Genomic DNA, 16,058 nt, shown 5'->3' with positions numbered 1-16,058 from the left:
CCTGCATCATGGCTGCTTGCCTGTTATCCATGAAAAGTATATCTCTACCTTAAAGTTTTGAGGACATAGTATAAAAGAAAGACTAAATAATTCATAAGTATTTATAAAATTCCGAGATTCTATAATTCCTTGAGAAACAGACTTAAAAGCCTTAACTTCCTACAGAGAAGTACAGTAACAGTTGCCATTTATTGAGTAACTTACTGTGTACAGGGCATGTTTTTCACTGAGTCTTTCCGTAGACTTATGAGGTAGGTTATTATCTTCATTGCACTGAAGAGTAATTGGAAACTTGAAGAACTTAAGTCAGGGCTGCCAGGACTCAAACCAGCCTGGCTGACTCCCAAGCCCCCATGCACACCTCTGCCCTCCGTGGCCTCCCATCAATTACACATCCACAGGGCTAACTCCTCCGTCCAGGAGGGACTTGCCCAGGGAGTTGAATGTGAGGGTGACCTGGCTGTGACCCTGACACTCCATTGATTACCAGGACCCATTAGACTGGTAGGGTGGCCCGGTGTCTTCTTCCTCCCTCACCTCTGTGTGCATCAGGTTTAAAGTTGCTGCCTCAGGCAACAGGAATGACCTTCGCTGATCAAGAAGGATCCCTCTGCAGGAAGCCCATGAGGTGCAAGCTCTACTGAGTGAGTCCTCAAGATGTCACCCCCAAATGCCTCTCAAGTCATGGAGATGAATGCTGTGGGAAGGGGTTCCCTGGGCTCTTTCTGCAGGTCACCTTCCCCTCCTCCAACCTCAATGGGGCACATTTTGAGGGGAATTTTGGATGCTATTAGCTTGTTCTTTCACTGTTGTTAATTAAAAAAACAACAAGGAAGGATTCATAAAGAGTTAAGGATGGATCATCTATCACAGATCATTCCTTTGCATTTCAGTCCATTGCCCATTTAATTAAAGGAATGGGGAAAATATGCTGTTATGGAAGCATATACTCAATACATTAGAGGAATAGTTCATTCTTACACAGGAATTACCCCTGTCAAATCAATGAAGTGGGGGTCACTGAGCACATAAATTCTGTTTACGTAATTTTAAGCCAGCAGAGGTAGAGAATGCATCTCCTCTAAAAAAAAAAAAAGAAAAGTTTGTTTTTAAATTCTGAGTGGGCTTAAACGGCTAATTGTTTCTGGTAAGATCCCCCAGTAAAGTGGGTACCTAGCTGCTGTTCCATAAATTGCTTCCAGCAATTTTTGAGGGTAAAGAGAACCAAATCTTCATTTATTCAAGTAAAAAGGAAAAATGAGATAATGTTTGTAAAACACGCAGTGCCTGCCACATGGTGTTTACCAACTGTTAGCTGCTCTGGTGGTGGTGGGGATGCCTTTCTGTGAGGCGGTTTCCTCACCTGTAATAGGGTCGTAGCAATACCTCTGTGCCTTAAGTGTTCTCATGTGCAAAATGCAGATACTTGACTAAACTTATTAGAAAACTCCTTCCAACCATTGAGAGCAATGTATGGTTCTTTTTTTTTCCTTTAACATCTCAATTTCTTCTAGATGTTTTGCTGTGATATATTTTTATTTTGAAAATGAGTTTTTATTCCCAAAGTAATCTATATACTTAATGTAATTTATGTCAAAACCAAAATGGGCCTTTTCTTTTTTTAAAAGCAGGATATTGAAAAACTTGTTTTAAAGTTCATCTGGAAAAGTGAGCAACCCAAAATAACCAAGAAAACTTTTGGAAAAGAATTGTTAAGATTAGGAACAGGGTGCCTAATCAGGAATCATTATGAATTATAATGGCTCAAGAAATTAAATAGGCTGGTGTTGGCATAATGGTAAGTAGACAGAAGGGTATATGGTATTATTAAATAAATGTTGGAAAATCTATTTAGAAAAAATAAAGTTATATTCCTACCTTGTACTGTATACAAAAATAGATTCTGGGTGGATTAAAGATTTAGCAATAAAAGGTAAAATGATGAAAACATTTAGAAGAAATTGTGGATAAAAACAATGAACTTGCAGGGTAAAGAAGGGCTTTCAAAACATGACTAAAGGGAAAGGCGGATATCTGTTTTAAAACTGCAAAAGACAAAACAGTACAAACCAAGGTAAAACACAAACAATAAACTGGGAAAAGTGTTGCTACATAGGACAAAAGGTAAAGACAAGGAGTGCTTTCTAGAAATAACAGAATGATTATTTCTCCAATAGAAAAATGCACTAGGGACTTAAGAAAGCAACTCAATAAAACAATACAAATGGCCAATGAACAGCTTAAAAAGGTTCAGTGTTACTTGTAAGCAAAGAAGAGCAAAGCACCGGCAAAACAGACCATGTTCAATGGAAGGATTCACAATATCCAGTAGAGCCAGGGCGTGGGGAAAAGGCACTGTCAGTCCCAGATTATTGCAGGGCATATCTTTTGACTTAGAAAATCTAATTTTAGAAATGTACCCAAAAGAAAATGATTGGCTATGTGTGCAATATGTGTACGAAGATGTCTATATTGGATTTAAAAAATGATAGTGGAAAATTGGAAACAGCTTAAATGCCTGGCAATAGGGGTTGGTACAGTTCTACAGTGGAATGCTCTGTAGACATTTAAGGATGCTAATGTGGCTATATATTTATTGAATAGAGAGTCACTCTCTATTATTGACCTCCCCCTGCCCAAAGCAAATGACAATAGTATATAAAGTATGTTCCCATTAAACATTTTTCTTTTATAAGCTCAGGGATAAATTGGGAAAGTAATTATTAACAGGAGCTACTCCTAGGGGTTGGGGTGGGATTAGTTTAGAGATAATTTTTTACTTTTTTGTATTTTCAGATATTATAAAAATAAAATTATAATTGTAAGTAAGTCAGAAGTAACACTCTAAAAAAACAGATACCAAAAGTATTTATAGTAAGGTAGTAGGATTATAGGTATGTTAAAAATTCTTTCTCTAATTCCCAAAATTTCTATACTCAAAAAGAGTTGTATTAGTCTGATACTTAGAAAATAAAAAAAAAAATTGGAAGGGAAGTAAATAAAATCTCTATATGAATATATACACACTCACACACCCACACAATTTGGAACATTGTACATCAAAATCTTAATAGTTTTGGATGGTTTTTATTTCTGGATGGTGAGTATTAATTATTTAAAACAGTTTTTTTTTATTATCTGCCTTTATTAATTCTCAAAAACATACATGTATTATGTGTGGCATAAATAACAAAATTATAGAATAAATCTCCTTTAAAATCTTATATAGTGTGATTTACCCTTGTTAAATTCACCATCTTCCCAAACCTGACGTGTAAATAAGAAATCTGGAACCAAAATAGAAAATAATGTGTGTTTCAATAGTTTTTGAAAGGGACGCGTTATTGTGAAGATTTTCAATACCGTGACATAATTTGGGACAAGATGGAGCGATGCAACACCGAGGCTGGGCACCCCGCTTGCTGACCAAATGCGGCTTTTGTGTCTAGCCCATGACCTTGGTGGGCTTTCACCAACACAGGCTCACATGCATCAACATTAGGAATGCAAAGCGAGTCTTGATTGATGGGTCCAAAGGGATTTTTAAATTTGGGATCCTGGGGAATACAGAGCATCGGCTTTTGTCTCTGCTCGGGTTTCTGTGTCCTTCTGTGCAGGCGCGGGGCCTCAGCCAGGCCCTGGGCGTGGGGGTTTTACCACAAGAATGTTTCCTTAGGCCCGGCTCTCCGATGTCATCTTTTCTTGAGTTGGAAAATGTGGTTGTTCCCTGCAAGTGGCCACTGAGAGGCTCTTGCTTCTATTGAGAAGACTGACATTTTAACCAACATCAATGTTTCAATTTTTTTTCTACTCTCAAATTGAAAGGAGCCCCCACTTCACACTGAGCTCCTTGCCTCTCTCCTCTCCCTTTGCCAGCTTTCACACCTCTCGTGATGCCTCTATTGTGTATATTATTCCAGCAATCTTTCCACCGGTGGGGGTGGTTGTCTTGTGTTTCTTGTTATTTTTTTAATATGTGCATGTTGCCATGTTCCTTGAGGGGATTCATGCTTTTTATTTTTTAAATATATTTTATTGATTTTTTACAGAGAGGAAGGGAGAGGGACAGAGAGTTAGAAACATCGATGAGAGAGAAACATCGATAAACTGCCTCCTGCACACCTCCTACCAGGGATGTGCCCACAACCAAGGTACATGCCCTTGACCGGAATCAAACCTGGGACCTTTGAGTCCGCAGGCCAACGCTCTAGCCCAGGGGTGGGCAAACTTTTTGACTCAAGGGCCACAGTGGGTTCTTAAACTGGACCGGAGGGCCGGAACAAAAGCATGGATGGAGTGTTTGTGTGAACTAATATAAATTCAAAGTAAACATCATTACATAAAAGGGTACGGTCTTTTTTTTTTTTAGTTTTATTCATTTCAAATGGGCTGGATCCGGCCCACGGGCCGTAGTTTGCCCACGGCTGCCTAGCCACTGAGCCAAACCGGTTAGGGCTGATTCATGCTTTTTAATTCTCAGGCTTCTGTAGACTCATAAGACAGAGGTAGCTCTGGATATGGTGAAGATCATTGTTTGAGGCCCTATTACCAAGTGAACATTGAAAACTCAACTTCCCCTTCAGAGCCTCAGTTTCTCCCTTCCTTCCTTCCTTCCTTCCTTCCTTCCTTCCTTCCTTCCTTCCTTCCTTCCTTCCTTCCTTCCTTCCTTCCTTCCTTCTTCCCTCCCTCCTTCCTCCCTCCCTCCTCCTCTTTCTTTCTTTCTTTCTTTCTTTCTTTCTTTCTTTCTTTCTTTCTTTCTTTCTTTCTTTCTTTCTTTCTTTCTTTCTTTCTTCCTTCCTTCCTTCCTTCCTTCCTTCCTTCCTTCCTTCCTTCCTTCCTTCCTTTCTGAAAATGAGAGATAGGAGGGCATTTAGAACTACAAACTGAATTCTAAAGCACTAGTAAAGCAATGAGGAGAGCAGACCAGCTGTAAGAATATTTCTCAGACGATATATGGCCTTCTTGCCTATTTTCTCCACATTTGAGAAAGGTATGGGTCCTAGGAACTATTATATTTTTATAAGAGTAACAACAGTGCAAAAACAATAATAAATAGCAACTGGTACTCTGCCTTAGTATTGAGGACACATAGGGAGTGGTGGGGACTGTGGCAAACTCAAAGCTCATGAGCAGTGTTGCCCTATTGATTGTTGCCAAGTTGGAATGGGAGCCAGGTTTGCAAGTCTTCAAGTTTTAAGAGAAGTCAGATACATAGTGTTTATGTTAAATCTGATTTTTGAGTGTGGGCAAGTAACATAAACAGACTTTAAAAACAGCGGAACGTAAGCACACCTAAAGGCCCCATCCAGCTTGAGGGCTGAAGGTTTTCGTTTCTGGGTTCCCAGCTATCGTAGTGCCTCCTTGCTCAATGATTCTGCTCCCTCTGACAGAGCGCACTGCTGTGTGAGCACCGAGAGGTTCCTTACTGATTTCCCTCAACTCATTTAAAAAAAATATTTTATCGATTTTTTTACAGAGAGGAAGAGAGAGGGATAGAGAATTAGAAACATCGATCAGATGCTTCCTACACACCTCCTACTGGGGATGTGCCCGCAACCAAGGTGCATGCCCTTGACCGGAATCAAACCTGGGACCTTTCAGTCCGCAGGCCGACGCTATCTATTGACCCAAACCAGTTAGGGCTCCCTGAACTTATTTTTAAGAAAATACCCCTTTTTTCAAGAGTGTGACTTAAGATATTGAAACTCCATCCAGCATTACCAAAGATGAGAATTATAATGCCTCCAAAAGAAGCTTGACATTAAAAAAAATGCTTTCATTGATTCTCAGAATTGTAGATAATCAGAGGTGGTATGACAGTGGAGGGCAAGCCAATAGTGTGTAATGTAAGATATTGGCTGGCTAGAGGGCACAGGAAAACAATTGGAGATGGCCCATCTGAAGAAGCGAAGGGGATTGGGAGGAAGGGTAGATGGTGAACAAAGGGGCCTCTCTTTGATCTTCTGTTTACAGAGCGGCAATAGGAACAGCGTTGTTTCTCTCATACACTTCTTTTGCCTTTAGGACTGAGCATTTGTTTTCAATTTTCACAGTTACATCACACGCTTTCATTACACCATTGTCTAAAATATTGCCGAGGCCCTAACCGTTATAATTTCTCTTTTGTACTATATAATTTGGAGCCGTTCAGGCCAGAAGGGAACATCTGTATTGAAAGGTTGAACTCGACACAGTTGAGAGTCCTACACTGGGCCCGCTCTAAGGTCAGTTTCCTCATAAACTTCGTTATCGCTGCTGGTTTCATTCATTCTATTTGACATATTAAGCTTCTGTATCTTGGCATAAAGGACACAATATTGCAGCATATTGGCAAGCTCATTTGCTTTTCCCAGCCAGTGTTGTGTCCAAATATCAATCCCCAGGGATAAACACGTGTATATCGACTGCAGGAAAATGAAGCTTAGCAGCAGGTGGCCTTTTGCTGCCTAATGAACATGGCAATCTGTTACTATCACCGCGGCGCTTTTCACCAGACAATTAGGCAACTAAGCATGTAATTATTCAGGCCAACGAGAAGAGGCTCTCCTCTAATTTCATCTTTTCATTGCTGTTTACTCACCCACACTCCCCTCATTAGTGAGAGATTTTCCAGTCTATGCTAATTGGTTTCAATAACATTCATTTCAGTTGAAAGAGAACGATTCTGTTAATTGAGAATCGAAAGAATCTTTTCATTTTAAGTGCGTCCTGCTATGGAAATCTGAATACTCTCAACAGGTTCGAGCTAATGAAATTAAGTCACCCAGCCATTAGTGGTGTAATAGAAATAAAGTAATTTATTTTCATTGAAGCATGTGCTATAGGTCCAGAACAATTAATACAGCTTGAGGAGAATAGTAACTGGGAAAGAAAAATAGATTGAGGGTAAACGAACTGATTTCCCTTAGAATGGCTTGGTAAATTCTTGGTTCAAACCCCTTGTCCATTTGGTACCACTTCCGCAGTAATGTGAAGAGAACTCATTTGTAAAATGACACAACTAATCGTATAAGAAAAGCCGCCTTATTTCCGATAGCAGCCAGTTAAACATGTCAAGATGACTCACTTGGTTAGCTGTGTTGGATATTTTAAGCTGAATGTGCGTATGAAACTTTTACAATAAAACAATTAGTCGGCCTGAGCATTTCAGTCTTCTTTCTGTGGCATCAGAACGTGTGTGATTTCGAATCGTACTGGGCCCCATGTACCAAGCCCCATGTCACAGCTATTATTGTTTGATGACCCTTAGAATCCATCACAGGTATTGTGACATTCAGACACTGAAGGAACAGGGAAAGACGGAGTGTTAGAAGTGAGGTGCTAACAAATGTATTTATATAAAAAAATGCAACCCACCCAACAAACGAATTTATCAAAGAAAAATCTGGAGTGTAAATGGAACAAAAGACTTTATTTTGGGCTGTCTGTTATAATTCCATATTGACAAGCTCCCCCCGATTAGAAGACTAGTATATTTTTGTGCCAGCATGAATGTATTTTTAAAGAAAATCTCAGTTTCAGAGGGTGAAACACTGAATACATTACTTTCACACATACAAAAACGTACCTATATCATGACACTCTTACCAAAATTCTCATCTCTTATTTAGTTGTTATTTTTTTAATGGAATAATCAATATGAAACCAAAACCGTTTGGATTACTGCCTGCGTGTAAAATTCTCTTTCCTTCTCACACATAAGAACCAGAGTTCTGCTGTGGCCATTAGTATCTAGTACAGGTCTGTTTCTAGAAGTTCCTGTGGACGTGGGTGGGTGGGTGGGCGGGGGCAGTGTGTTATGTAAATGTTATGTCTTTTTTTTTAAGTTAGATTCAAAAATGCATAATGGGGACAGACTTACAAAATAATACACTGCATAGCGTTATGAATATTTCAAAGAATTATTTCTTTATTTTGTGCATAGCCCAGAGTGCTGACATTTGATTTATAGCTGCATGGATGTACCTGGGGTTGCTAAGGTTACCCAATTTCATTCACCCATAGATATTTGAGATCTACATAATGCCATCACATCCTCCACTGCATTTCAAAGTGATGTTGATAAATGGTGCCTTCCTTAGATGATATTTCCATTTAGATGTGATATATCTCATGATTTCTGTCTTTTAAAATATTGTGGTTGATGAAATTTTACATTATGTGCATATACAGAAAGCAGGGATACATATTTTTTCAGTTTTAAAGGTTTGAAAAACTATGAAGTGTGGGCTTCCCCTCCCCCTTCCCACCCTGCACCTATTCCCATATGTTGGGGCTTACTGTGACTAATACTGAGTTCCCCTTTTTTTTTCTTGGAAGAAAAAAAACTTCATGTTATTGTTTGTCTTATGTTTAGAGATATAACAAAAGACTGGCTAGTCACCTGCAATCGTTTTTATGATGTTTCATATCTTTGCAACAAAGGCTTAAGGTTTTCTAAAAAATGAAAACATCTTTTGAGATTTTGATAACAAACCTAGGGAAGTTATTTTTTTTTAGAAGTAAGCACTTCTAAGATTTTCTCTCTCCCCGCCCCGCACACACATGCACACTCATGCATATGCATAATTTATAATATAAACTTTATTATTGCTTACAATGATCATTGACAGTTTAGCTTGTAATGTATCCCAGTCCTAGAAAGAAGTCAGATTCAGAGCCTCCTAACTTCAAAGGAATAAGAGACCAGACCTATGGCAGAAGACAGTTAAAAACTCCAAATATCCATAAATTTTTGTGAGAAGAATAGATCTGGCTCCATGGGCAATAAAGTTTCTGGTGAAGAGATGAACACATGCAAAGAGCCATAAGCCCCATCTGATGAAGGGCTAATCTGTGGATTACTAGTACATGGTTTCGTTTTCCCCTAACCAGCTGGGTAGCGTTCTAAAAAAATTAGTTTTTTTACTTCCCTCATCTGAGTGAGAAAAGGCTGGGAGGATGAAATGCAGGAGGGATCTATAGGGGGCCATGGTTAGGGCCTTTGAACCATGTTCTTTGGCAGGAAATACGAGTAGAGTCAGGTTGGCAAGGAGTCAAGGTGGGCAGGGGAGGTGGTTGGGAGGAGACTGCTGGACTGGGGAAAAGCTACTGGAGAGGGCTGGGGGCGGTGAAGGGCCCCAGGCATGGAGAGTGGCCAAAGGGGTACATTTTCCAATGGGCTGAAGGGAGGTTACAGTGGGTGACAGGGCCACCCATACCTAACAAGGTGCTATGATATGAAGATTACAACATGCTAGCCTGCAGACCTGCCATGTTAAACTATCAAGAATATATTGGATTAGCTTCTACATTTAAACATTAGAAGATTCACAGAAGAGTTCTGAGTTTTGGATTCTTCCACAAAATCCGAAGATCTGACAACATCGAGTCTGTGTTCCCTGATGGAGCCGAGTAGCGTCTGACCCAGGGGTGGGCAAACTTTTTGACTCGAGGGCCACAACAGGTTCTTAAACTGGACCGGAGGGCCGGAACAAAAGCATGGGTGGAGTGTTTGTGTGAACTAATATAAATTCAAAGTAAACATCATTACATAAAAGGGTACGGTCTTTTTTTTTTTTTTTTAGTTTTATTCATTTCAAACGTGCCGGATCCGGCCCGCGGGCCGTAGTTTGCCCACGGCTGGTCTGACCCCTTTACAAGACTGTGCCTCTCCAGGTGCCACAGTCCCCTCCCCGCCCTCCAAGCCCAACTCCTTACATGAGTATACCTAGTTCTTTGGCAGGTGAGCACACTCCTTCTTGGCTCCTGTGCTCATGTGACTTTAAATTCTTTGTTCTGCTCTATATGCCTGAAGCCTGGCAGATAGTAGATGATCAAGAAATATTTGTTGAATGAATGAAAAATAGAGCCTTGCCGTAGCATGTACATACAGGTCTGTTCTTCATGGGAGATTGTGAGATGTTTTTAGGGTAAGGATTGTCTTATTAATCTGTGTACCTCAGTGCTGACAAGGCACAGTAAATATTTAATAAACATTGGTTCAATGTTGCACACATATTGTGAGGCTGAGCAGTTGTTCTCCTTCTACAGGGAAAAAGTCATGCAATTGGGAGATGGAAGCCCCTGGGCCTGCTAAGCTGGTGGCGGTGATAAGTCAGCAAGAGCATTGCGGCCCAGGCCAGGGTGGCTGGCCTTCCGTGTGGAGCCAGGTCCTCCAAGTGTGCTAATCTGTTTGGTCTCTAGCTCTCAGGCTGCCAGAGAAAGGCTTCTGGAAGCCTTACCCTTTGTCCTCCTTGGTTGTCCCTCCTACCTTGGTTTCATTTCTCTTGGCCATACACGACCTGCCTCTGGAACTCTTCTCTTTTCCTTTTAAGTTATGATTCCCTTTTAGCTTTTATTTGCCCCTTTCCGGATCTGATTACTCATCCCTTCATTTTCCTATGTAGCTATCGCCAAAGTGATGATGCCCAATTTTGGGCTTTTCTGTCATATTGCTTGACTAAGATTTATGGTGGAGACGAGTTAGTTATGGTGGAGCGTGGAGGAGAAGAAGGAGCTGGAACTGTACATTCTCCTTTAGTGTTATATTCATAATTCCTGAGCCAAACACTTGGCAATAAAGCCGCTTGGGAGGAAATCAGGAGCATGGGGCTCAGGCGCCAGATTTCTTGGGTTTGTGTTATGACCCTGCCTCTTTTGGGCTCTGTGACCTTGAATAAGTTATTTATTCTCTTTGGCCTCAGAGTCCTCATTTATAAAACAAATATAATAAAATTACCTGCTTATACTGCTGTTGGGAAGATTGAATGAGAAAATACAAAATACAGTGCTTAGAACAGTGATGGCATATAGTAAATGCTCAATAAATTCCAGCTATTACTATCTTAGTTTCTTGTTTACCCTCATTCCCAAGCTATTTGGGTGGTTCCTTGACTACCACATCACCAGTTACACAAACTCCCCCCCCCGACATATTTTATGATCTTTGGGCATAATAAAACATATTTTTTAAGAGAAAGTAATTAAGCTAGATTGAATTAGAAGAATGAAAGGTAACTATGTGTCTATGATATTTATGTTCAAAGGGTTTTTCAGGCATTAATGGTGATGTATCTGGGTCTTCTAGAAGTCTCCTCTATGGTGTTTTAAGTACAGATTCAGAGTCCCTTATTTGCAATCTAGAAATCCAGAAAGCTCTGAAAATAAGAAAGATTTCCCTCCATAATCTTTGGCAACAAGATCTGACATGTATTTGTTGGTTAAATCTTCCCTGAACTAACAAAGGGCTATTTTAATTCTTTATATCACTTAGGATAAATATTCTGTATTTTCTGCAAAAATCCTATATAATAAAAGGGTAATATGCAAATTGACCCTAAGGGCAGAATGACCAGGAACGACCAGTCGCTATGACGCACACTGATGCTCAATGCAGGAGCTGCCCCCTGGTGGTCAGTGCACTCCCACAGGGGGATCTCCGCTCAGTCATAAGCTGGGCTGATGGCTGTGAGTGCTAAGGATATCCGACTGTGGCTTAGACCCGATCCCCAGGTGGACATCCCCCGGGGGCTCCTGGGCTGCCAGAGGGATGTCTGACTGCCAGCTTAGGCCCAATCCTCTGGGGAGTGGGCCTAAGCTGGCAGGTGGACATCCCCTGAGGGGTCCCGGACTGCACTGGGCCTCTAGTATTACATATTTGATTATGAAGTGGTGTCCTAACTCTACTATGGGTGTTACATGATTTATAATAGATGCACTAAATTATCTTTCTAAAATGTAAAGAATTCTGGATTCCAAAGCAATTTGTGTCCAAGGGTTTCTGGGCTTATATAACCCTCTCTGCACTCTTGTTTGGATCAGAAGTACACTATCATTTTGAACCTCTTACTTCTTTTTGATCCACCCATCCCTTTCCTATCCCAAGTGCAGTGCTATAGATCACCCATTCATTTAATCAATATTTACTGAATGATTGCTAAATGTCAGACACGTTCTAGGCTCTCAGATACAGTGAAGAACAGAGTGGTCCTTGTTTTCATGGACTTTAGACTCTATCTGGAGAAGATGCTTGATAAGGGAATAAGAGTCTCTCAATGTTTTGGTGGAGATAAAATACAATCATGGGGTGGTAATCAGCTTGGTGTCAGTGTGTGTGTGTGTGTTTGGTTAAGACCTCTCTAAGGGGTAACATTTGGACAGAAACCTGATTAATTAGAGCAAACCAGCCATGCAATGAGCTGGACAAGAGTGTTTTAGGAGGAACATATAGTGACTGTAAAATCCCCAAGGCCAGAATGAGCTTGACAGGTTCCAGAAGTGAAAAGAAGACACGAGTGGTTGAGGCAACACTGGGCCATTTCAGAGAAAGGTGCAAAAAATGGACAGACATAATTTTACAGGGCACCAAAGGAGTTTAGATTTTATCCTATATGCAATGGGAGCTGATACAGCAAAAAAGGAAGGAAATGATATAATGGTTTTATTTTATTTTTTAAATATATTTTTATTGATTTTAGAGAGGAAGAGAGAGGGAGAGAGATAGAAACATCAATGATGAGGGAGAATCATTGAAATCATTGATCGGCTGCCTTCTGCATGCTCCCCACTGGGGAATGAGCCCACAACCTAGGCATGTGCCCTGATCTGGAATTGAACCGTGACCTCCTGGTTCATAGTGTGGTGCTCAATCACTATGCCATACTGGCCGGGCATAACATAATGGTTTTATGTTTTCAAAAGATCATTCTGTTGAATAGCTAATATACATATGTGTTGTTAATATTTGTAGGATGGATAATTCACATGTGGCATACAATGCATAAATCATTTGCAAGTACCAAGAGTCCCAAATAATAGTGACTTAAATGAGATATTGTATTTCTCTTATGCATAAAAATGTAGAGGTAGGCAACCCAGAGCTAGCTGAAACCTCAGAGCACAGCCCACTTTCAGCTCTCTGATCCACTATCCCTAGGTTAAGCCTTTATCCTTATGGTCCAAAATAGCAGCAAGAGCTCCAGCCATTGCATCAAACATTTAGGCCATATAATAGATGACGTGGGAAATAAGAAACTCAAGTTATCTTTCAAGGGAGATTCTTGAAAGCTAACATATGACACCTCTGTTTACATCTCACTGGCCAGAACTTAGTCACATGGCCACGCTTAACTGCAAAGAATATAGTCTTTATCCTGGTCAGCTTTATGAGCTAAAACTGAGTCTTACTACATTAGGAGAAGAGGGAGGGCTGATATCGAGGTCCATTTAGTAATCTTTCTGGCATATAATTTTGTAATTAAACTCAATCACAGTTCCTTAAATCTGGAAGTGAGTTAGAAAGCTGCTAGATCAATCCCTCCTGTGCTACCATTTATACAAGTCTTGTTTCTTACAGGTGCTTTAACTGAGCTCCAGAGAGATGATGTGGAGCACCCAGAGTCACATGGAGAGTCACTGACTCCTCTGAGGGAGAGCGCTGCCTCCTGAGGTCTTCTTAGCAGGAGTCGGGTTGTTCTAACCAGTGGTAAGCACCCCCACCCCCCATCCAATTCCTATCCTCCACACAACAAACAACAGCCTCTAGAATTGGGTAGAGTGGGTGGATACAACTTATATTCTAAAATGCTAACCTGAACAGCCTAGGAAGCACTGATCTAAAAGGATTGCTACTATTAAGGAAGCTCATCTATCAGTTCCCTAAAGGACTATCTTTGAGGTCATGGTTGGCAAATACTAGGTTTAGACCAGGGATGGGCCTTTAACAAATGGGGTCTTCTAGCTCCCAGAATCCATTTTAATTTTCCCCCTTTTCTTTCTTATTTTTAAAAATATTCATGCTCTGATGAGCAACGAATTCCCCAGAGAAGAATGGAGATGACCCCACAGAGCACTGGGCTCCGTTGATGGGAACTGCTTTTACCTTCTGGAGAGAGAATGGGCCACAAAGGATCAATCTTTTTTCTGTTGTATCTCTTTCAAGTTGAACTGCATTGGACAATGAGTGGATTAAAAAAAAAATCCCGTGGCCTGGTGTGCCTCAGATGCATTTGCCAATTTTAACACCATTCTCCAAGTTCTATAAAACTAAAGAATAAATGCCCGCGCCTTCTGTATGGTGAGCAGTTTACTTCCCAGGCAGGGATCATATTTGTAACAAATCTCCTCAGAGATGTATTTTGTAAGTGAAGTGAAGAAATCATTAGCGAAGCAATATTTGAAGAAGCAGACTGGCCCAGTTCTGAAAGCAAGTCTATTTTAACCTTTAAAAGATATCATTTTACTTACCAGACTGCTTATTACAATTACACAGTGTTTTTCTTGGCCCCTGGCTCCATTAAACATATGTTTTATAGCAAGTTCTCAATTACATTATCCTGACAGGCTGGCTCATAAGGGCATGTTATAAAGTAGAGAGACTGCAAAGCGGTAAACTGGCCCTCATTAAGTTTATAGTTTTATGACCTTGTTTAGGACACCTTTTCTTTCCTTCCTCTCACTGGCTTTCTTTTTTGTGTCATTTAATTTATAAGAAGCAAGGGGACACTCTTGTCCTCTCAGCGGGTAAACTTGCTTGCAGGAGGCATGGGAAGGATCTGCATTTAGCTGCGGGGCCCATCCCACCTCCCCCTACTCTCCCTCTTAGCATAAAATATTTTTCCTCTCCCAAAGGTTATGTTACATGTTGCTACCCTTTTGGTGTTAAATGTGAGTGGACTGTGCGTTTTGGTCTAAAACTGGTTGCTCTTAGCTGGGTATGAGATCTTTATAAGCTTGTAAAACACACGTTTAATGAATGATGTGCATCACTGCTTCCAGCTGGCCATCTTTGCTGGTCTGTGTGAGACAGTCCTTTGCACCAACCTACAGTCAGCCTCTTGGAGAGGTGGAACTGGGTTGTCTCACCGCAGCGCCCAGGTCAGCTGAACTATTTTAATTTATAGGACATTACCCATGCATAAATGTATTACATCTCCCTACCCCGGCAAGGGAATTAAATCAGCTTGAATTTATGAAAAATGTGCCATTGTTATTGGACGGGGAAGGAGTATTGTGCGAAGATACACAAACATCTCCTGGCCACTGCTAATTACAGGCAGGTAAAAAGTGGCTGGTGGTTGCTTTTGAACCCGGGCAGAATCTGTGGAGGTTGATTATGAGGAGCTCTTATATATTGATAGCTTAGGATTTATTACTGAAAGTATAAACCGATTGCTCTGGATTGGATGCTAGTCAGACACTGGGGAATCGGTCTTGGAGCTGTTAGACCAGGGTAATCTATCAGGAGGAGGGGAGTGTATTCTATCAATTAAGGAACAAGCAATTCTACTGATTTGCTATTGGCAGACTAATAGAGGTAATGGGTTTTCCTAGACAGTCCAGGTACTGTATAGCCGAGTTGGGGAAAATAGTGACATTAGACAAATAGAAGAGCAGTTCATTAATCCTGAATGAAGGCTGCACTGGGGCTAGAGGGCTGGAGGACCCTTGGCTCCGGTAGGTCCTGGGTGGGCCTCTCAGACAGGGATGGGCGACTGAGCCAACAAGAATGTGGATGCCTTTGCCACTGATGTGTGCCACAAACTTGTATTCCTGGATAGTCACGGGAACCCTTTGGTGTGACAGTGTCTTTGCAGTGTGCATATCTAGGCTAAGTGCCACAGCAACACCACATTAAAAACAACCTCGGAAGCTTAGCAGCTTAACCAACAAATGCTTACCTTTCTTGCTCATGGGTCTATGGGTCACGTGGGGTTTGGCTGGTGATTTTGGCTCAGGCTGCAGGGCAGGTTTGGCTCCATCTATGTGTGTCACTCTAGTGCCCAGGTGGGCAGGGCAGCAGCTAGTCAGAGCATGTTCTTGGCAGCTGCACAAGGTCCATGTCAAACTCTGCTAGAGTCATAAGCACCAACGTGCCATCGGTCAGAGGAAGTCACATGGTCAAGCCAAACTCCAGAGACAGGGAAGTAGATTCAGCTGGTGGCAACGGTGCGAATGTATAATTTTATTACAGGGGAGGGAAGAAATGCGATCAACAATCTAATCCCCGACAACTGTCCTCTTTGTTATATGCACTTCCTGTGGTTGCTGCTGGGGTTGGAACCCTTCACTCTGCTCCT

This window comes from Myotis daubentonii, chromosome 3 (assembly GCF_963259705.1).
Source record: "Myotis daubentonii chromosome 3, mMyoDau2.1, whole genome shotgun sequence".
Taxonomy (NCBI): domain Eukaryota; kingdom Metazoa; phylum Chordata; class Mammalia; order Chiroptera; family Vespertilionidae; genus Myotis; species Myotis daubentonii.
Note: the sequence above shows the minus strand (reverse complement) of the source record.